Raw genomic sequence first — 20,958 nt, 5'->3', positions numbered from 1 at the left:
CAGAACTAGATCCAGGGGCTGGAAGTTGAAGGGAGACAAATTCAGACTGGAAAAATGAGGCCTGGTAACTGCGTAACCCTTATGCAGCAACCAGGGCCGGGGGCAATGTCTAGGGGTTCCTCTGAACAGGACAAAACAGAACTGACTCAAGCCCCCACCCAGTAATCTGGGAAAACTAAACCCCACCCCTGGGCAGCTAGAAGAGGGAATAATTCCCCGCTCGCAAGCCCTGAGTCTGTGTGTGACAAAAGAAAACCCAGCATTAAATTGGGAAAACACTGCAGTCGCGATTCAAAAGCATGAAACCCACAAGTAAATACCTGCCCCCAGTATCTTGGGCAGTGTCCTTTGCCTCAATGTCCCACCTTGCGGTGTGAAAGTCTGGCAGATGAATATCCCTGTCAAGGTTCCCTCCCCACTCTGAACTCTAGGGTAAAGATGTGGGGACCCACATGAAAGACCCCCTAAGCTTATTTCTACCAGCTTAGGTTAAAAACTTCCCCAAGGCACAAATTCTGTTTTGTCCTTGGACGGTATCACTGCCACTACCAAGTGAGTTAGACAAAGGTTCAAGGAAAAGAACCACTTGGAGTTCCTGTTCCCCAAAATATCCCCCCAAGCCCCTTCAGCTCTTTCCTGGGGAGACTTGAGAATACTATACCAACCAAATAGGTTAACAAGGTGAGCACAGACCAGCCCCTTGGGTTTTTAGGACAGGTTCTTAAAAACAGAACTTTATCATAAAGAAAACAGTAAAAGAAACACCTCTGTAAAATCAGGATGGAAGATAATTTTACAGGGCAATCAGATTCAAAACACAGAGGATTCCCCTCTAGGCAAAACTTTAAAGTTACAAAAAAAACAAAACAAAAAACAAAACAAAACGAGGAATAAACCTCCCTTTTAGCCTAGGAAAAATTCACAAGCTAAAACAAAAGATAATCTAACGCATTTCCTTCCTATTACTTACCATTTGTAATTTTAGATGCTTAGTTCAGGTATGGATTTAGGAGATGTATTTTCCCTGCCCTGGTTCCTCACTGACCTGGAGGGAACACAAAGGAAAACCAAACAAAAACCCTCCCCCACAGATTTGAAAGGATCTTCTCCCCTTATTGGTCCTTTTGGTCAGGTGCCAACCAGGTTATCTGAGCTTCTTAACCCTTTACAGGTAAAGGAGGGATTTTATGCTACCTTTAGCTGTATGTTTATGACTTCCTTTAACATGCCACTCCCCTTTTCCCTCCGCTGCACCCCACTCACTGGGACCTTTGCTTGTGCGAAGCAGGCAAGGTCCCAGAATTCAGGGGTGCATTCATGTGCGTTCTCGCCCCACCCCTAAAGGGGAGGGTTGTGCAATACCACTGGTGCTGCCATTATCTCTGCCGCCACTTGTCGCGGCCTTTGCTGCTGATCTCTGCCACCTTTCCCCCTGCTCACCACTGCCATCTGTAGAATGCCACCTCCTGAGGGGTTTCCCCCTTCGCCCAGCTGTGAGTGATTTCACAGGGCCATGATTTCACCTCACCACTGCAGGAGCCTCTGCGTTATCTGTTACTGCACCCCATCCCTGCAGGGGGCCTAAGTCTCAGCCCCATAAATCTGCTCATCAGCCATTTCAAGTCTAGGAATCACTGAGCAGAAACAAAGGCCCTCTACCAAGTCTGATGGGTTCCAACTCTAAACAAGCAAGTAGGACAGAAAACTCTTAAAACAGAACCAAGAACATCAACCCCCAACTGCTCTCACTCTCACATGGATTTGGCATCACTACTCCCTGCTTAGCTAGCGATGTTACACTTAGGGTGACTCCTGCAGTCAGCAGCTGTGTCTGTGATCCCCTAGGCCAGGGGTGGGCAAACTATGGCCCGCGGGCCACATCCGGCCCGCGGGACCCTCCTGCCCGGCCCCTGAGCTCCCGGCCGGGAAGGCTCCCTCTGGTCCCTCCCCCGCCTTCCCCTCTCCCCTGGAGCCAGGCTGCCACGTGAGCCATGCTCTGCGGGGCGGGGCTGCGTGCTCCTGCAGGAGAGCGGGGCAGCGTGTCTGGCTCCAGCCGGGCCGCCAGACCTCTAAGCGGCGTGGTAAGGGGGCCAGGGCTGGGGCCGGTGGGGTTTTCATAAGGGGCAGGGGGTCCCGGGGGGCAGTCAGGGGACAGGGAGTAGGCGGGGTTGGATGTGGTAGAGCTTCTTGGGGGGTGGTCAGGGAACAGGGAGTGGGGGGTTGGATAAGGGGCAGGGAGTCCCGTGGGGCAGTCAGGGGGCAGGGGCTGGATAGGGGGCGGGGCAGTCAGTGGACAGGGAACAGGGGGGATAGGTAGGGGGTGGGTCCTGGGGGGGGAAGTTAGGGTGGGGGGGTCTCTGGAGGGGGCGGTCAGGGGACAAGGAACAGGGGGGCTTAGATATGGGGTGGGGTCCCAGGGGGGGCGGTCAGGAGACAAGGAGCAGGGGGGTTGGATGGGTCAATGGTTCTGAGGGGGGCAGTCAGGGGACGGGAAGTGGGAGGGGGTCAGATAGGGGGTGGGGCCAGGCTGTTTGGGGGGCACAGGCTTCCCTACCCGGCCCTCCATACAATTTTGCAACCCTGATGTGGCCCTCGGGCCAAAAAGTTTGCCCACCCCTGCCCTTGGCAGAGTAGGCATGTCTATGCAAATGCGGTCTGCTCCGGAGGTCTTTTCCCCTGGTTCATGACTAGATGCTGGGGGAGAGCTCGTTCAGACCCTACTTACTGCTGTTTTCCAGGAAGAGCAATTAGCCAGTGGAACAACTTTCCACATGATGGAGAATCCACCACGATCCTAGGTGTCTATACAGGGAGGCTGGGCGTCTTTCTCAAAGATCTGCTCCAGCTCAGCTATAAGCTGCTTGCTGGATGCAGGAACCACTGTGCTATGCAGGAGGCTTGAGGAGCTGACCAGAATGGTCTCTTCTGGCCTCAACATCTATGAATCAACAAAGGTTTGAGCACATGAGTTTGATTCGGCCACATTAGTTCATAAAGAAGAGGTAGGAGTTAATGCTTTTCATCCCAAATCCCTGTTGACAAAACCTCACCCACGCAAACCACTCCAGCGTTATGTGTCTACCTGCCACACGCTGGCGGGAGGTGGGTTAGGCCCATTTCAGACAGTTTGCAGGTGACTTTACCTGGGATTTTGCTGCTCAGTCACAGAGTCACTTTTGACTCTCCCACCCGAGGCGGGGGTGATCCTTTCTATCTCTGCCTGTGAAACCTGCGTGCCATGCGACCAACCACAGCATGGGGAACAAATACAACGAGTGCATTTAGAAGAGAGATTGGGGGCAGCATGGGCGGTGTGTGAACCCCCCCTTCGGAGGCTGAGTGAGCCCCCACCAGCTTCAGGATAGAAGGGGGGAAGGGCGGGGCCTGGGGGCAGAACATGGGCTGGGCCACAGTCTGGGTCTGGGGAGGCTTAGCCTGCCCTGGCCTTTGATACCCGCTGCCCATGAGGGGCAATGAGGAAGGGGAAGGATAAAGGGGGAGGCATGTGGGGCAGAGAGAAAACAGGAGCGAGAATGGAAAAGGAAAAGCAAACCCTGCGAACAAGAGACAGAAAAAGAGAGGAGGAGGGAAAAAGACAGAGAAAGCAGCAGCTGGGCTGAGGGGCCGTTCTAGCAGCAGAGTCAGGGAAAAGCTCAGATCCTCAGAGACTGGAGAGCGTCAGGATCCTCAGGGTTTGTTATTTTTAATTGTTGTCAGTCTCTGTCCCTGCGTTTGCTGCCATGACCAGGGCTCTGATCTGGGAGTCAGGACACCTGGGGTTTAGCTCTGACCCAGTCAATGACTTCCTTTGTAAGCCTGGGTGAGTCATGTGCCCCCTCTCTGCCTCGGAGGCAGCAGCTGTCTTGCACTGTGTGTCTGTGCAGCTCCTGGCACAGGCCTGATCACAGCCAGGGTCTGTGCAGCACCTGGCGTATTGGGCCCTGATCTTGGTCGGGGTCTGGGCAGCACCCGGCACATTGGGGACCCAATCTAATACTGCTACTAAATCCTGAGCTCAGAATCTGGGGCCAATTCCAACTGCAGTCATTGGGGTGACCCCAGATTGACTCTGGAGTAACTGCCATCAGGATCTGGCCCAGGGCCGTCCCTAGCTATTTTGGTGCCATAGGCAGCTCCCCTATGGGGGAGCTGTGTGGGGCCCCAGGCCTCCATGGGGAGGAGTGGGGAGGGGGTTGGCCCCAGGCCTCCGCAGGGGACGGGGGCTGGCCACTTCCTGCGGGAAATGGAGTGACCCAGCCCCAGCCTGCTCCGCTCCCCTGGCTCCCAGGCTTGGAGGGAGGGGGGAACCGCCCCCCAGCACTTGCTAGCTGCGTGGCTTGGTACCAGGGGAGCAGAGCAGGTTGGGGCCGGGTCACTTCACTTACCCTGCGGTGAGTGCAGGGTCAGGGCTGACTGCAATCTTCAGGGGAGTGGGGGTGGGGCAGGGGTTGAGCAGGGGTGGGGCGGGGCAGGAAAGGGGCAGGGCAGGAACAGGCGGGGCGGAGCAGGGGCGAAGGCACGGGGAAGAGCCGGAGCAAGGGCTGGAGCAGCATGCAGCTGCACAGGGCACCAGGAAATGTGGTGCCCAAAGTTTTCTGGTGCCCTACGTAGCTGCCTACTTTGCCTATGGGTAAGGATGGCCCTGATCTGGCCTCTGTTCCATGCTGCAGGTATGTCCCTTAGCATTTCTGGTGTAAATCCTCTGCAATAACGGAAGAGCTCAGGGACAGGACTGAATGTGGGGATTAGACCAGTCCTGAAATGCGAAGGAAGAACGCCCTCCGTGTGCCCAGGTAGCTGACTGGGGATTTCCCTGCTTCCTCCCTCTCAGCCTTAGGACAAGATGCTCAGCTGGTGTGAACTGGCACCGCACTACTGGCTTCAATGGATGTTTGCCGATTTTCACCAGCTGGGGACATGGCTCATTGACTCCAGCATGGCTTTGGTGGTCCCTTGAAGGGGAGTCTAGTTCCAGGCAACCCCAATGAGCTAATTTAAGGAGATTTAGTCTATCTAGGCAGATAACTGCATCAGACGCCTCTGGGCCTGCTAGAAGGCCATCAGGACGGGGTCCAGGAGGTGTCGGGAGAAAGGGAAGCTCTCGTAAAGGAAGGCTGCTCCTGGAGAGCCCAGCCCCGAGGCGGACAAGGGCTGCATGACCCTGAACCTAAGGGAGAGGTTTTATTTCAGGGTTATTTGTATGTAATAAAGTAGAACCCCAGCAGGGGGCTGGAGTCTTACACCCTTTTGGACTGTGTGGAGTTCTTAAGGGGCCCTGAGAGAAGGGAAACTGAGGCAGTGAGTGCGGGCAGTGCCACCCTAAGTTAGCAGGGCTACTACAGGGCAGGCATCCCCTGAGACAGGCTCCAATAGAGTGGAGCCGACTGGCACCAGCTGGGGGTTTGGCCCCATTGACTCCAGTGAAAGGACCCCGATTGCTGTGTATTTATGCTGCCCATCATAGTGGTATCTGAGCATTTAAGAGCCGAACTCTGTGTGTGGAAACCCGCGACCCTCCGGCTCAGCTGTGAAGGGATCAAATGGTGTGTTGGCTGCATGTGGGTCACGCGGAGACCCAGTGTTTGAAGACAAGGGCAGCTGGAGGAAATGCAGCCATTCCCCCCAGGAAAGGCCAGGGAAGCCCATTAGATCTCCACCTTCTCCCCAGCCTCACATGGACGAACAGACCCTTCCGGGGCCAAAGCAGGAGAACTTGCTGTGAGATTTCGGTGGCCCTGTTCAGCAGGCTGCGCTCCCAGCCTGCTCAGGCCCACTGGGGGGATGCGACCTGGGGACAAAGTGAGGGACACCCAACATGAAGCATGCTGGAAACTGATAACGCTGTGATTCCTGACCCATCTTCTTCAATGGCATGGGGCCGATTGGCACTTGCTGGGATCTGGCCCATTGACGCAGGTGATTGGATGTAGCCTGACCCCTGAATCTCACAGGGCATAGAATTTCCCCTTCCCTCACTGATGTCAGGGCCCAGGGTCAAATTCCCTGGATTCGTCTCATGTCTCAGACCTTGTCTCTCTCCCTCCCGCTATCCAGTTGCTCCCCGTCGTCTGTCCCTGCCTCCTGTCTGTCCCTGCACACATTGCCCACGCTGAGGGTGCAAGGGCCTTCTCCTGTGCTGCTGCCAGTGCCCAGAGCAGCCTCCAGACCCCGTTTCTTGTCAGATCTCAGCTGCAAAACCATCGCTGCCGGCGCCCCCTCAGTCCTCGTGCTGTCATGCATCAGCACACACAGCTCTGCAAGGGCCAGCGCTGCGAGCAGAGAAGTTTCCATTGTCTGCCGGCTGGAGGTGGGGCCCTCCGCCCATGGCTGAGCATCACAGAGGTCAGAGCAGGTGCTGACACTCAGAGCAGAGAGGCCTGCAGCATCTCCGGCTGACCTGGAGAAGCAGAGATCAGAGGGAAGAGTCGCTCCTTGCCCCCGGAGCCCACGGAGCGGAGCCTGCTGCGGAGCCACGAGGCATGGCTAGAGCCGGGGCTTGGGGTCTCGCAGTGCTTGGCTCTCTGAGCCTCTGGCTCTGGGGTGAGTGTTTGAGGAAGCTGGTTCTACCCCCTGCCATCCTCAGAGAGAAAAAACAAAGATGGGGGATGAATGTTGGGGGTGGGGTAACGCTGGGCAGAGACATTTCGGGGAGACTTGCACTAGGAGTAAATTGCTGAGTAGTTCCAGGGAAAGGTACCATAAATATCACTTAGATAGATAGAGGTGGTGCACAAGGATGGATAGATGTGTATGGGGGTGGGTACACGGATACAGGGGGTGGATGGGGATAGATAGATGGGGTATATGGGGTGAAATGGAGAGGGGGATGTATGGGCATAGACAGAGAGAGAGAGGATATATGGGGATATATAGATAGAAAGATGGGGCGTGCATGGGGGTGGATAGATAGAAGATGTGCATGGGGACGGATAGATAAATAGAAGAGGTGCAGGGGCATGGCTAGATAGAGGGGGTTACAGGGACAAACCATCCCGATGAGTCGAAAGAATAGTAAACATGGCAGGCGACCAGCTTGGCTTAATGGTGAAATCCTAACGGATCTTAAACATAAAAAAGAAGCTTACAAGAAGTGGAAGGTTGGACATATGACCAGGGAAGAGTATAAAAATATTGCTCGGGCATGTAGGAAAGATATCAGGAGGGCCAAATCGCACCTGGAGCTGCAGCTAGCAAGAGATGTCAAGAGTAACAAGAAGGGTTTCTTCAGGTATGTTGGCAACAAGAAGAAAGCCAAGGAAAGTGTGGGCCCCTTACTGAATGAGGGAGGCAACCTAGTGACAGAGGATGTGGAAAAAGCTAATGTACTCAATGCTTTTTTTGCCTTTGTTTTCACTAACAAGGTCAGCTCCCAGACTGCTGCGCTGGGCATCACAAAATGGGGAAGAGATGGCCAGCCCTCTGTGGAGATAGAGGTGGTTAGGGACTATTTAGAAAAGCTGGACGTGCACAAGTCCATGGGGCCGGACAAGTTGCATCTGAGAGTGCTGAAGGAATTGGCGGCTGTGATTGCAGAGCCCTTGGCCATTATCTTTGAAAACTCGTGGCGAACGGGGGAAGTCCCGGATGACTGGAAAAAGGCTAATGTAGTGCCAATCTTTAAAAAAGGGAAGAAGGAGGATCCTGGGAACTACAGGCCAGTCAGCCTCACCTCAGTCCCTGGAAAAATCATGGAGCAGGTCCTCAAAGAATCAATCCTGAAGCACTTACATGAGAGGAAAGTGATCAGGAACAGTCAGCATGGATTCACCAAGGGAAGGTCATGCCTGACTAATCTAATCGCCTTTTATGATGAGATTACTGGTTCTGTGGATGAAGGGAAAGCAGTGGATGTATTGTTTCTTGACTTTAGCAAAGCTTTTGACACGGTCTCCCACAGTATTCTTGTCAGCAAGTTAAGGAAGTATGGGCTGGATGAATGCACTATAAGGTGGGTAGAAAGCTGGCTAGATTGTCGGGCTCAACGCGTAGTGATGAATGGCTCCATGTCTAGTTGGCAGCCGGTGTCAAGTGGAGTGCCCCAGGGGTCGGTCCTGGGGCCGGTTTTGTTCAATATCTTCATAAATGATCTGGAGGATGGTGTGGATTGCACTCTCAGCAAATTTGCGGATGATACTAAACTGGGAGGAGTGGTAGATACGCTGGAGGGGAGGGATAGGATACAGAAGGACCTAGACAAATTGGAGGATTGGGCCAAAAGAAATCTGATGAGGTTCAATAAGGATAAGTGCAGGGTCCTACACTTAGGATGGAAGAATCCAATGCACCGCTACAGACTAGGGACCGAATGGCTAGGCAGCAGTTCTGCGGAAAAGGACCTAGGGGTGACAGTGGACGAGAAGCTGGATATGAGTCAACAGTGTGCCCTTGTTGCCAAGAAGGCCAATGGCATTTTGGGATGTATAAGTAGGGGCATAGTGAGCAGATCGAGGGATGTGATCGTTCCCCTCTATTCGACACTGGTGAGGCCTCATCTGGAGTACTGTGTCCAGTTTTGGGCCCCACACTACAAGAAGGATGTGGATAAATTGGAGAGAGTCCAGCGAAGGGCAACAAAAATGATTAGGGGTCTAGAGCACATGACTTATGAGGAGAGGCTGAGGGAGCTGGGATTGTTTAGTCTGCAGAAGAGAAGAATGAGGGGGGATTTGATAGCTGCTTTCAACTACCTGAAAGGGGGTTCCAAAGAGGATGGCTCTAGACTGTTCTCAATGGTAGCAGATGACAGAACGGGGAGTAATGGTCTCAAGTTGCAATGGGGGAGGTTTAGATTGGATATTAGGAAAAACTTTTTCACTAAGAGGGTGGTGAAACACTGGAATGCGTTACCTAGGGAGGTGGTAGAATCTCCTTCCTTAGAGGTTTTTAAGGTCAGGCTTGACAAAGCCCTGGCTGGGATGATTTAACTGGGAATTGGTCCTGCTTCGAGCAGGGGGTTGGACTAGATGACCTTCTGGGGTCCCTTCCAACCCTGATATTCTATGATTCTATGATTCATGGGGAAGGATAGATAGATAAAGAGGGTGTTTGGGGACGGATGGATAGACAGTGGGGGTGCATGGGGACGGATAGGTAGATGGGTACGTATGGAGGTAGATAGATCAGTCTCTTTGTGAAGGGACAGACTAAATCGGGATGAAGACAGTTAGTTGAATTAAATAAAGAAGCTGATAATCTCATCACAGAGCCTGCTCCAGTCAGCGCTGGCCAGTGCGTGATGTTCTCACCAGAGCTGGGTGAATCATTGATTTTTCAGTGCATCCAGCAAACCAAAAAATCAGGGAAAACACTGGGATCAGTCCCGAAAATGTTCAGGCCTTGTCAGCCAATCAGAAAAGCCCGTTCCTGGGAACCCAGAATATTGCCCTGCTGTCATTTCTAGAGGGCCCCCTTCAGCAAACTGCCTGGGTCTGTCTCGTTCTCCCAGGGGCTTGGGCACTTGTCTGGGACGCGGGACACCCAAGCTTGAATCTATACCGTGGAGTGGGTACTCCAGGCTATACTGGGGGTAGTGAGGGCTCGATCTCCCCTGCTGAATCTGTTCCGCTTTGTGTAATGCCATGACTAGTCCATGGGCCAAGGACGGAGAACAGCTCTCCAGCCTGGGGGGATTCAGGCCCTCGCCGAGGAGGCGAGAGATGCGGGCAGAGAAGCGACGGGTGATTTACTGAGCTCTGGCAGCCCGGCCCTGTGGCCCTCACTTAGGCTGCAGCAGGAGTTCTGCAACCAGCCCCGTAACTTCTCTGCGTGTTGTGTAACCTGGCGGCTTGTGCAGCGCAGCCCCTGGGGTTTGTGTCTCTGGGCGTGTGTTGCCACAGCTTTAACCCTGCTTGGTTTGAAGTGCGGCTCCACTCTGGAGCAGGTGCACACGCCCAGCCGGGTGGTTTCCCACAGCTCAGCTGGCTGTCTCCATGGGTGCCAGCAGCCCCTGCGTGGGGAGCAGGTGGCCAAGAGCACGTGGCTCTTCAGTCTAGCAGACAAAGGCAGAATGAGATCTCGCGGCCGGGAGCTGGAAATGAGCTGAGCGTGGCTAGCGCGGAGGGGAATTAGGCATGGGAGGGAGCTAGGGAGGCGACGGATCCTCTGTTGTCAATCCAGACGGGGTGTCTCTGAATGCTGAGCGCTAGCTCAGCCACCAGTTCTGGGCTTGCTGGAGGAATGGCTGGGGGAGGGTCTCTGGCCAGTGTTACGCAGGAGGCCAGGCGAGATGGTTCCGGACGTCTGGCCTTAACATCTCTGCAGGTCTGGCCCTACATGATAGACCCACAATGGCTGACAGTCACATGTCTCTCCTGAAGCCAAGCTCACTATGGAAATAGCTGCACCGTGTGTCTGGGCTGAAATCTCCCTCTCTCCATGTCTCCTTACCAAGGCCCCAGTGTTATGAGTGAGGGGGTCTGCGGGGTGCCCGGTTGAGTGCTTATCAACTGCAGGAACAGTGAAAGAAAGAAGATTGACCGTGACACCCAGGGGAGCTGAATGGACGTGGGGGTGGGGACAGGCGAAGGCAGGACAACAGGGTGTACTCTGCTCCTATCTAGCGTGTGAGCTCCTGGCGGCTGGGATTGTCTTGTTCCAAGTCTATACAGCAGTATGTCCGCCGCTCACAAGCTTATCATGGGTCTGGCAATGCTTTGTGGTGTTCTCAAAGCCCCAGCTCCTGGAGTCCTGGGATTACACTACAATCTCAGCTTTCCTTGTTTTAAATAGCCACTCTCTGTCCTGCCTGGTTGCAGAGAGAAGCTGGGAACGTGACTCGAGTGTGGCTGAAAGGTTCAGAAACCAGAAGGCCAAAAACAGAGCCCCAAAATTATTTTTCAAAAGAAATCTGATGTTTTTTAAGGCTTTAGGATTTTTGAACTTGGGGTTGGTGTTACTGGTACCATGCCTGGTGCAATGGGGCCCGGCTCCTTAACAGGGTCTCTGAGACGTTATTCCCTAGTAATAATGATATTTGTGGTGGTGAGACTCATTTATGTACCTCTCTATATAGCAGGTTAAGCCACGAACGTGCCCCAATATGAGCTGAGGGCCCCAGTATGAGCTGTTTAGTTTCTAGCATTCGCTGACCTGCAGCTTTCCCAGTTATTCAGCCTCCTCCCCAGGCTGGTCTTTCACTCCCCCTTTGGTTTTTCTAGGCTGTCTCCCTGCTCCTGACGTCTTTCTCAGCAAGTCCCCCACTGCCCAGGAGGTCTCTGCTGTGGTGAGATGCCTGGTTCCCTATGACCCGCTGGTGACTCGGGTTACTTTCTGTAAGGCCAAGGAGGAACTGTCCAGCCAAAAAGCCACATGAGGCAAACTCACCTACGAGTTAGCCCAGGAAGTGTCCGTCCAGGAGGCAGGACAGATTTTCTGTGGGTATCAGCATAAGGACGACCACAGCCGAGTGACCAATTCCTTTCTCAGCATCCCGTGGGACTGGTGCAAACCAGGTAACCGCGTGCTGGGCCAGAGGCAGAGAGTTTTCACTGAGATCCCTGCCTCCCATGCTGCCCAAGGTTCGCTCCAGTCTTTCTGTCTGTCCGTCAGTCTCCAGCTGTTGTCTCTTGGCCTACACTCTTTGGAGCAGGGGCTGTTTTGTTTTTCTGGGTTTGTACAGCCCCTAGCACAGTGGGGATCCTGGGCGTGACTTGGGCTCCTAGGTGTCACCGTAACACACGAAGTCTTGGTCTACACTTAAAAGTTACGTCAACATAGCTATGTTGGTGAGGGGCCGACCTAACCTCCAGCATAGATGCCGCTGTGTGGACAGATGACTGCTTCCGTCAGCATAACTACCGCCGCTCAGTGTGAAAATCCCCTTCCATTAGCTTAGGCTGCATCTGCACTGCGGGTGATGCTGGCATAGCTAGGGTGATGTAGGGATCCTAGGGGCTACGGCAGTGTGCCAGGCTGCTCCCATGGGAACCCCAGGGCAGCGCCCCAGGGCCATCCCCCGCAGCCGGACGGGGCATCCTTTGTGATGGTTGTTATCGAGGGAGCACCACAGTCCAGAGCAGGGATCTGGCCCCTGGTGCTGGGTGCTGCAGAGACTTGGAAGCCCAGCGCCAGGCAGGCCTTGCCCCAAAAAGCTTGGATGCAGCTGGGCCCGGGCAGGGGGCAGCAATCATTGCTCATGCCAGCCTGGCCATGCCCAGCTGCCCGTGATACACAGGCCTCATAGCCTGTGCGCTCCGGTCAAGGGTTTGAAGGAGGACAAGGGAGCGTCCTGCCTGGTCTTTGGTCTCTCCACTGAGATGCCCCACCAAAGTACCCCCCAATATCCTGACCTGTTGTCTGGCTGTTCTCCGGCTGCAATGACCCACCCTGGCAGCAGGGAGAGCTCTGGAGTCCAGAGGCAAATGACTTTTCTGCAGTGCCCAGAGATGGGAACTGACCTGAAGGGGAATCCAGGTCTGTGACTGGGGGTGAGTGAAGGCCAGAACAAGGCCCTGCCCCTGCCCTGAGGAAGAGCCCTTAGGTCCAGGAGCAGCTCTGTGGAAATTGGCAGGAGTGAGGGTGGATGAGCCAGCCATGGGCGTGTGCCCGCATGACGGGTCGGGCGGTGCCGGGGAATTGGGGGGCAATGGGGTGAGACTGAACATGTGTTAATATCATCTCCAGTATCGTCAGCCCCACGTGCACAACGATCACGAGAGCGGCTTCAAATCTGAAGATTTTACGTGTAACAAATGTTGGGGGCTCTTGATTTGCCTTCTGGTGTTTTCAGCCTTTAGGGCGTCACCTCTTCAACCTTCTGTCCACATCCACGAGGGTTAGAAACTTACTAGCTATTAAAATATGGGAGCTGAGAGTCTCATATAATCACCTGATTCCGGGAGCTGGGGCTTTAAGAAAAGCCCTGAATATTGTGATACGTGTGAGAAAATCCTGGGAGCTGACAGTGCATCTGTCCTAAAAGGGGGTTTGGTTTTGTCATAAATATAAAGGAAAGGCAAACCACCTTTAAATCCCTCCTGGCCAGAGGAAAAACCCTTTCACCTGTAAAGGGTTAAGAAGCTAAAGATAACCTCGCTGGCAACTGACCAAAATGACCAATGAGGAGACAAGATACTTTCACAGCTGGAGGCAGGGCGGGGGAAACAAAGAGTCTGTCTGTGTGTGTGATGCTTTTGCTGGGACCAGAGCAGGAATGCAGGTCAGAACTCCTGTAAAGAGTTAGTAAGTAATCTAGCTAGATATGCGTTAGATTCTGTTTTGTTTAAATGGCTGATAAAATAAGCTGTGCTGAATGGAATGGATATTCCTGTTTTTGTGTCTTTTTGTAATTTAAGATTTTGCCTAGAGGGATTCTCTATGTTTTGAATCTGATTACCCTGTAAGGTATTTACCATCCTGATTTTACAGAGGTGATTCTTCTAATTTTTTCTTTAATTAAAATTCTCTTTTAAGAACCTGATTGCTTTTTCATTGTTCTTAAGATCCAAGGGTTTGGGTCTGTGTTCACCTATGCAAATTGGTGAGGATTTTTACCAAGCCTTCCCCAGGAAAGGGGATGTAGTGCTTGGGGGGGGGGGATATTTTGGGGGGGAGATGTTTCCAAGTGGGCACTTTCCCTGTTCTTTGTGTAACACTTTGGTGGTGGCAGCGTTTAATCTAAGCTGGTAAGAATAAGTTTGGGGGGTCTTTCATGCAGGTCCCCACATCTGTACCCTAGAGTTCAGAGTGGGGAAGGAGCCTTGACAGGTTTGTATTTAAATATTGGGAGGGAAACAAATATTGTGTCTTTCTCCTAAGTCCCCTTTGTGGTTTTATTTTCCAGACTCCAATGTTACCAGCGAGGGGTCGGGCTGGAGGCTGAATTCCGGGCTGGGAATGACAATTCCTGTCTTCCTGCTGCTGGTGCTGGTCCTGACAGGTTACCTGCTGCTGAGAAAAGGGACGAGGTAAGAGCAGCACAGACTGGAGAGGCAGTGGGGTCTGGGGGGAGGGGCAGGGGCTTAGGGGCAGGTAGTGGAGTCTAGGAGGAAGGGCAAGGGCCATGGGGCAGGCAGTGGGGCCTAGAGGGAGGGACAGGGGCCTAGGGGCAGGCAGTAGGGTCTAGGGGGGAGGGGCAGGGGCCGAGGGACAGGCAGTGGGGCCTAGAGGGAAGGGCAGGGGCCTAGGGGCAGGCAGTAGGGTCCAGGGGGGAGGGGCAGGGGCTGAGGGGCAGGTAGTGGAGTCTAGGAGGAAGGGCAAGGGCCATGGGGCAGGCAGTGGGGCCTAGAGGGAGGGACAGGGGCCTAGGGGCAGGCAGTAGGGTCCAGGGGGGAGAGGCAGGGGCCGAGGGGCAGGCAGTGCGGTCTGGGGAGAAGGGTGGGGGTCTGGGGGAAAAGACACTGGCGTAGAGACAGGTGGTGTGGTGTAGGGAAGGACACACTTACAACCCACTCCCCACCCATTTGCAGGATTCTTGTGGTGCTTGGCATGTGCCAGCCCCTCTGCACAGGGAACAGCCTCCCCCACCCACAGAAAAACAAGGGTCTGGATTTAGCCAAGTGCTGAATGATTTTGGGGGCAGCGAGGTTGGGGAGCCCACACTGAGACGCCTCTGAGGGGCTGAACCCCAGAGTTCAGTGCTCAGTGTCCTGGGGAAATCAGCCCCTTTTCGGGGACTCAGGTGGGCTCCTGACCCTCTGAAGCACCTGCACCAGCCACTTGCAGGAGACAGGGTTCTGGGCTAGATGGACCTTTGGTCTGACCCAGTCTGGCCGCTCTTATGTTATCAGTGGATGGAAGCAGGTCAGCTGGAGGGGCTGCAGTTGTCTATAACCCATGGTTAGAAGTGACCATTTGGTCTGTTGGACTCTAGAACCATCAATGACATTCGGTTAACCATTACAGCACCTACTCGTCGTTAATCGACCCTTAGTCAGCTATTTACCAATAGAATCTGATTTAAATTCTGGCTGATAGCAGCAGCTCTTTACAGAGGCAGAACCCACATCGAATAGCTGGAAGTTGAAGCTGGGTAAATTCAGACTGGAACTAAGCCGTATAAATGTTTAACAGTGAGGGTGATTAACCGCTAGAATGATTTAACTACAGACATGGTGGATTCCCCAACACTTGGAGTCTTTAGATCAGGATCCGAGGCCTCTAATAGATACGATTTAGCTCAACCGGAAGTTCTGGGCTAGACGCATGAATTACTGGGGGCCTTCTCTGGCCTGTGTCATGCAGAAGGTCAGACTAGGACAGTGATCACAGAGGTCCCTTCTGGAATTAAATGTGTGCATAGGCGCTGCCTTTGATTTTGTGTTTATACAGGCCCCAGCACAATCACAGCTGAACTTTCTGGGCCCCAATGCAATAATGCTAATAATTAATAATGAAGTCATTGTATTTCTTCTGCAGCCCCCTCAGCCCTGGCAGCCCCCTGGTAAGTCCCATTTTATGTTAAAATCCCTCTCCGTCCATTTCAGATCTGCAACGTTCTTTATGCTCAGGGATTCCCAGACTGGATTTTGCCTCGTCATCACAGCCGTAACCAATGGTGAGATCGCTCCAGAGCATCGGGCCCAATCTTGTGGCAGATTCTGATCTGTTCCCAGGCCAGATCCCCAGCTGGCGTCAGTCACCAGAGCTCCATCGGTTTACATGCTGTTTTGCATTAGGCAGACGCCTGCCTTGCTGGGGACGAGGAGTGTTTGGTGTCCAGGCAGTCGCAGCTGGTTCTTTCAAGCACATGGGCAAATGGAAACATTTCCCACCACTTCTCTTCACTTCCTTCTCTCTGTCTCCCCCTCCTGGTTGTTTTATGTAGCTGCTTCCATGCCTCTAGATGTCCCTCTATGCTATGGGGTGCAATTCCCCCTCTGCAGAGGCAGCACGAGGCCCAGGCACCCTATTTTGCAGGTTTAGTGGGAGGTCAGTGGGGCCTGGGTGTTGTGCTGGCCCCTCTGTGCGGTGGTGGCGGCGGTTGGAGAACCCCAGCCCCTGGGAATGGCTCAGACACTCCTGCGGCAGGTGACGTCCCGTTGTTTTCACCCCGCAGCATCCCCAGCCGCCAGGAGAAGGGGCGGAGCTGTGCATGCAGCCGGCTGCCAGTGCCATGGTGCAGCTGGCCGATTCAGAGATCTACGGGCCTCAGACAGAGCGAGAACCCCAAGTGCAGAGAGGCACCTTCCTCCAGCCTGTCAGTCTGGCGATGTGGACCCAGATCAATGCGGGGTCAGTCTCAGTCCCAGTGTGACTCCAGCCCTAGGCGCCTCAGCCACTGGGTACGTCTACACTGTGATCAGAAACCCGCTGCACCGAATTGCAGAGCCCGGCTCAGCTGACCTGGGTTCCAGGGCTATAGAATCGCAGTATAAATGTTCAGGCTTCGGCTGGAGCCCAGGCTCTCTGGCCCTCCCTCCTTGCGGGGTCCCAGAGCCAGGGCTCCAGATCGAGCCTGAACGTCTACACTGCAATTCTACAGCCCTGCAGCCCAAGTCGGCTGAGCTGGGCCAGCCGCGGCCGTGCCAGGGATCTCATTTGCAGTGTGGATGTACCCTTAGGGCCAGGCTTTCAAAGGGATTTCAGTGTGTAGGGAAGCAGAGAGGCCCCACGGGGATTTTTAAGGACCCAAGGAGGTCCGGCGCCTCAGTCCCATTGAGCCCCTCAGGCTGTCGGGGCTGTGTGAGGGCTTTGGGAAGTGGCTCAGGTGCCGATCTGCTTCTTTGGGAGCCCAAATCCCTTAGCACACCTGGCCCTGAGCAACTCACTCCCCCCTCAGGAGTCATGGGGGCGGGGAGCTGCATCGACTCTGACAGCACTGAGCGCTCTCTGAGAGGTAGGTATATGCGGATTGGCCTGATCCTGGCTGTGTGCTGCTGTGATACGGGAAATAATAAATGGATTGTCCCCACTTGGGAAAGATCAGTGCCCCCCACATCACCCCAGGGTGCTTGTGGGGAATGCAGACCCCTCCAGTGTCACCCCAGGGCAGATGTGTTGAATGCAGGCCCCTCACAGTGTCACCCCGGGGCAGTCGTGGGGAATGCAGACTCCCCCCCCCCCCCAATGTCACCCCGGGGCAGTCATGGTGGATGCAGACGTGCCTTTCAGATGATTGTTTCAGCTTTACAAACGTTCGCTGCAGCTTTGTGACCTGCAAGCAGGAAAGCTTCCAAGACCAGCATATTGAGATGGGCCCGTAGACTGTTCAGAGCCCTGTGCATCCATGTGTGTCACATGCAGCTGGGTGTTCCTGGCTCGCTGGCTGGGTTCCCTGCGGACGCTGGGATATCTAGGGGGTGATTAATGCACAGTCTCAAGAGGCTACATTTTAATCAAGGGGGAAACCCCTGCTAGGGGTCGGAAGGACTTAGACCCGCAGGACCCCCATACAGAAGACGGGTGACATCTGGTGCGTGTCGCATCTGCTGAGCCCTTTTATTGTTTTATAAGTTGTCTCCATACGGCTTTTGTCCTAAAATAAATGCCCTGCGCTCTGTGTAAAGCTGGCTACTCACGGGCGACCCTGCCACTGTCTCTGGAGAAACAGTGAACCTGCAGGGGCTGAGCAAAGGAGAAACCTGATGAAGTGCAAGGTGGCTGCAGCCCAAACCCCGGCTGGGGGAGAGGGACATGGGTCCCTGCTGGAGGCCTAAGGGGTGGCCTTGAGCTGACAATGGAGTGGTCGGAGGTATAATTACGCCCAGGCAGCGACATACGGATACACACTGAGCCAAGAGGGGCCTTACACCCAACGGAGAGACATGGTCAAAAATGCAGATTATTTTATGAGGGATTTTTTTAAAAATTCATTTTCTTCTAAACATCCCATGAACATTTGTCAGTTCTCAGATGAAAACTCAAGAGTGACAATGATGATACAGTCGGGTTTCAAACCCTGATGGATTTCTGGAAAAAAAAAAAATTGTGGCGAGAAATCTGTTTTCAAAAAACTCTTTTTGCCCAAAAAGGTTTGGAGTGCAGGGAAAGTTGTTGTTTTCTTTAACCACCTGCTTTTTTTTTTTTTTTTACCAACCCCCTAATTTTTTTCCAGCAATTATTTTTTGATTTTTGGTTTCTGGTTTTTCACCCCAAAATGGAAAATTTTCACTGGATTACAATGTTTGTTTTGATCAAAAATGCCATTTTTTCATGCACAAAATGTTTCGATGAAAGAATTTCTACCAGTTCTGCCAAAGCATCTCCGGTTCTGTCCAATCATGGCTGACGATCCGGCCAGGGGCCGGCTTCCCTCTACCCAGGTCTCCTTTGAAACACCCAGCACCCCGTGGCCACTTTGCAGCCGTTTCCATGCCCCCTCCCCTCTGGGTTCCCCTCTGTGCTGGGCGAGGGTGTTACTGACCCAGACATGAGGGAAGTGCCAATGTTTTCTGTCTGATCCGCCCCACAGAATCCACTCAACTGTCCCCCTTCACACTGTTCTGGGCCTTTTCCTCACACTGAGCATGGATCTGTTTATTCGTTGTCCGATCTTATTGCGCTCAGCGCACACACGATGTCAGGCAAAACATAGCGCTGGCACGTCCTCCTACACATGGGGACACGCAACAGGATAATAGCCTATGTCAAGGTTCCTTCCCCACTCTGAACATCTGGGTACAGATGTGGGGATGTGCATGAAAAACCCCCTAAGCTTATTTTTACCAGCTTAGGTTAAAACTTCCCCAAGGTACAAACTATTTTACCTTTTGTCCCTGGACCTTATTGCTGCCACCACCAAGCGTCTAACAAATATAACAGGGAAAGAGCCAACTTGGAAACGACTTTCCCCCCAAAATCCCCCCAAGCCCTACACCCCCTTTCCTGGAGAAGGCTTGATAATAATCCTCACCAATTTGCATAGGTGAACACAGACACAAACCCTTGGATCTTAAGAACAATGAAAAAGCAATCAGGTTCTTAAAAGAAGAATTTTAATTAAAGAAAAAGTAAAAGAATCACCTCTGTAAAATCAGGATGGTAAATGCCTTACAGGGTATGCAGATTCAAAACATAGAGAATCCCTCTAGGCAAAACCTTAAGTTACAAAAAGACACAAAAAACAGGAATATCCATTCCATTCAGCACAACTTATTTTATCAGCCATTTAAACAAAACAGAATCTAATGCATATCTAACTAGATTGCTTACTAACTCTTTACAGGAGTTCTGACCTGCATTCCTGCTCTGGTCCCGGCAAAAGCAACACACAGACAGAGAGAACTCTTTGTTTCCCCGCCCCCCTTCAGCTGTGAAAGTATCTTGTCTCCTTATTGGTCATTTTGGTCAGGTGCCAGCGAGGTTATCTTAGCTTCTTAACCCTTTGCAGGTGAAAGGGTTTTTCCTCTGGCCAGGAGGGATTTAAAAGAGTTTATCCTTCCCTTTATATTTATGACAGCCTACTACTGCTAGTAGCTGACGGAGCTGCTCCTTTAGCTCCACTGGCAGCATTCTCTGCCTCTTCATGCTGAAAGTCACAGGTTCAAACGCTACTACTGCTGGCTCAGGACGGTTATTACATTGTCACAGGCCAGCTAGCTGCCAGGGTGTGAAGAGGCCTCTAAAACCCAAAATATTTCAGTTCTGAAAGGCTTGCAGGGGGGCCTCATGGCGGCCGTAGTTCAGAGGCCCCATGGACCATTCTTTATAGGCCAGGCTCCCCGGTCGAACCCTGGCAGTCTCCCCTGCTGGCGAGGGGAAGCTGTGCATCATGCGAATCCTCGGCCTCAGGCTTTTTTAGCTGAAATCCAGAATCTCACCAGACTCAGCTCAGTTTTAACCAGCTGTAGAGTGGGTGAAAAACAAGTGTGTGTGTGTGTAGGGGGGGGGGGGAGCAATTGAGCCATTCTGCTTTCGTTTAAGAATTAAGCAAGTTTCTAGCCCTTGCAGTCGCAGAGGAAAGCTGGAAAACGTGACCCGAGTGGCCCCGAAAGGCTCAGAGACCAGAAAGCAGCATCAGCCTCTTCCGCCTCCCCACCCCACCAAAATAATTATTCATTTAAAAAATGCTTGATGGATTTTAAGCCAGTCTTGTGATCTGGAGCCTGACCGTGTGAGAGCTCAGGGTGGCCACGCTGCTAGCACTGGCGCAATGTGGGCTTGACTGGGGGCCGCATGTAACTCTCCACTGGCACGTCTGAGGCATGATATTTCTCCGGCAAGCCCAGACCCCTCTGAACACGCCACTCCTCTGCAGCATCATCCCCAGAACCCCCCAGTCCCTGCCGGCATGATGCTGCTGCGGTCCTCTGAGTTGCTGCCCCCCTCTGCCCTCGGCTGTTCAGTTCTTACTTCCCACGGTGTCCCCCTGGTGTGGCTGGCTCGGGCCGGACAGCGGCTACTTTCTCCAGCACACAGGTGATGAGCGGGGTAGATGCCAGGAGGAACAGGAGCAAGGTGCTGCGCAGGATCCAAACCGAGAGCGGGATGGCAAGGCCTGGGAAAAGACAAGGGCCATGAGATCGCAGCTGGGACCCTGTTTGTGGGGACACATCAGGGGGTGTATTGTGTCGGGGGTGTAACTACAGTGCAAGGGACTCTGCAGGGGCCCTGGGCGTAGGAACCAGAGCAGGCCTTGGCAGAATAGTAACACCGGCATCCTGGTTCGCTGACGGAGCCGGTGTTACTGGAGGCACCAACTCCATGGGTGCTCCAGGGCTCAAGCACCCACAGAAAAAACATAGTGGGTGCTCGGCACCCACCAGCCACAGCTGTTTGGAGGCTGGGGAAGGCGCTTGGGGGAGGACAGAGAGCAGCGACTGGGGGGCAGGCAGGGCCTCAGGAGGGGCGGAGTGGGGGAAGGAAGAGGCGGAGAGAAGGCGGGGCTCAGGGGAAAGGGTGGAGTGGGGGCAGGGCCTCAGGGCGGAGCAGGGGTGGAGCATCCCCAGGGAAAAATAAAAGTAAGCACCCCTGGGTGTTCAACATTGTATGTCAAAAATAAGGGACTGTTTTCCTAGCACCCCCACCCTACCCCTCTTCCCAATATTACCATTATTATTATTAGCACTAATAATAATAATA

The 20,958-nt window shown here is 53.4% G+C and overlaps 1 long non-coding RNA gene across 1 annotated transcript; it reads left to right on the top strand.

The window, feature by feature from the left end:
- The first annotated feature begins 2,030 nt into the window (after nt 1-2,030).
- LOC141976666 (uncharacterized) lies at nt 2,031-15,529 on the top strand. Its single transcript, XR_012636145.1, has 3 exons — nt 2,031-2,081; nt 13,781-13,904; nt 15,423-15,529. It is a non-coding gene; the product is annotated as an uncharacterized LOC141976666 (long non-coding RNA).
- Nucleotides 15,530-20,958: the final 5,429 nt, after the last annotated feature.

This window comes from Natator depressus, chromosome 23, assembly GCF_965152275.1.
Source record: "Natator depressus isolate rNatDep1 chromosome 23, rNatDep2.hap1, whole genome shotgun sequence".
NCBI lineage: Eukaryota > Metazoa > Chordata > Testudines > Cheloniidae > Natator > Natator depressus.
The sequence above is the reverse complement of the archived record's forward strand: the minus strand, read 5'-3'. Positions and strand labels throughout refer to the sequence as shown.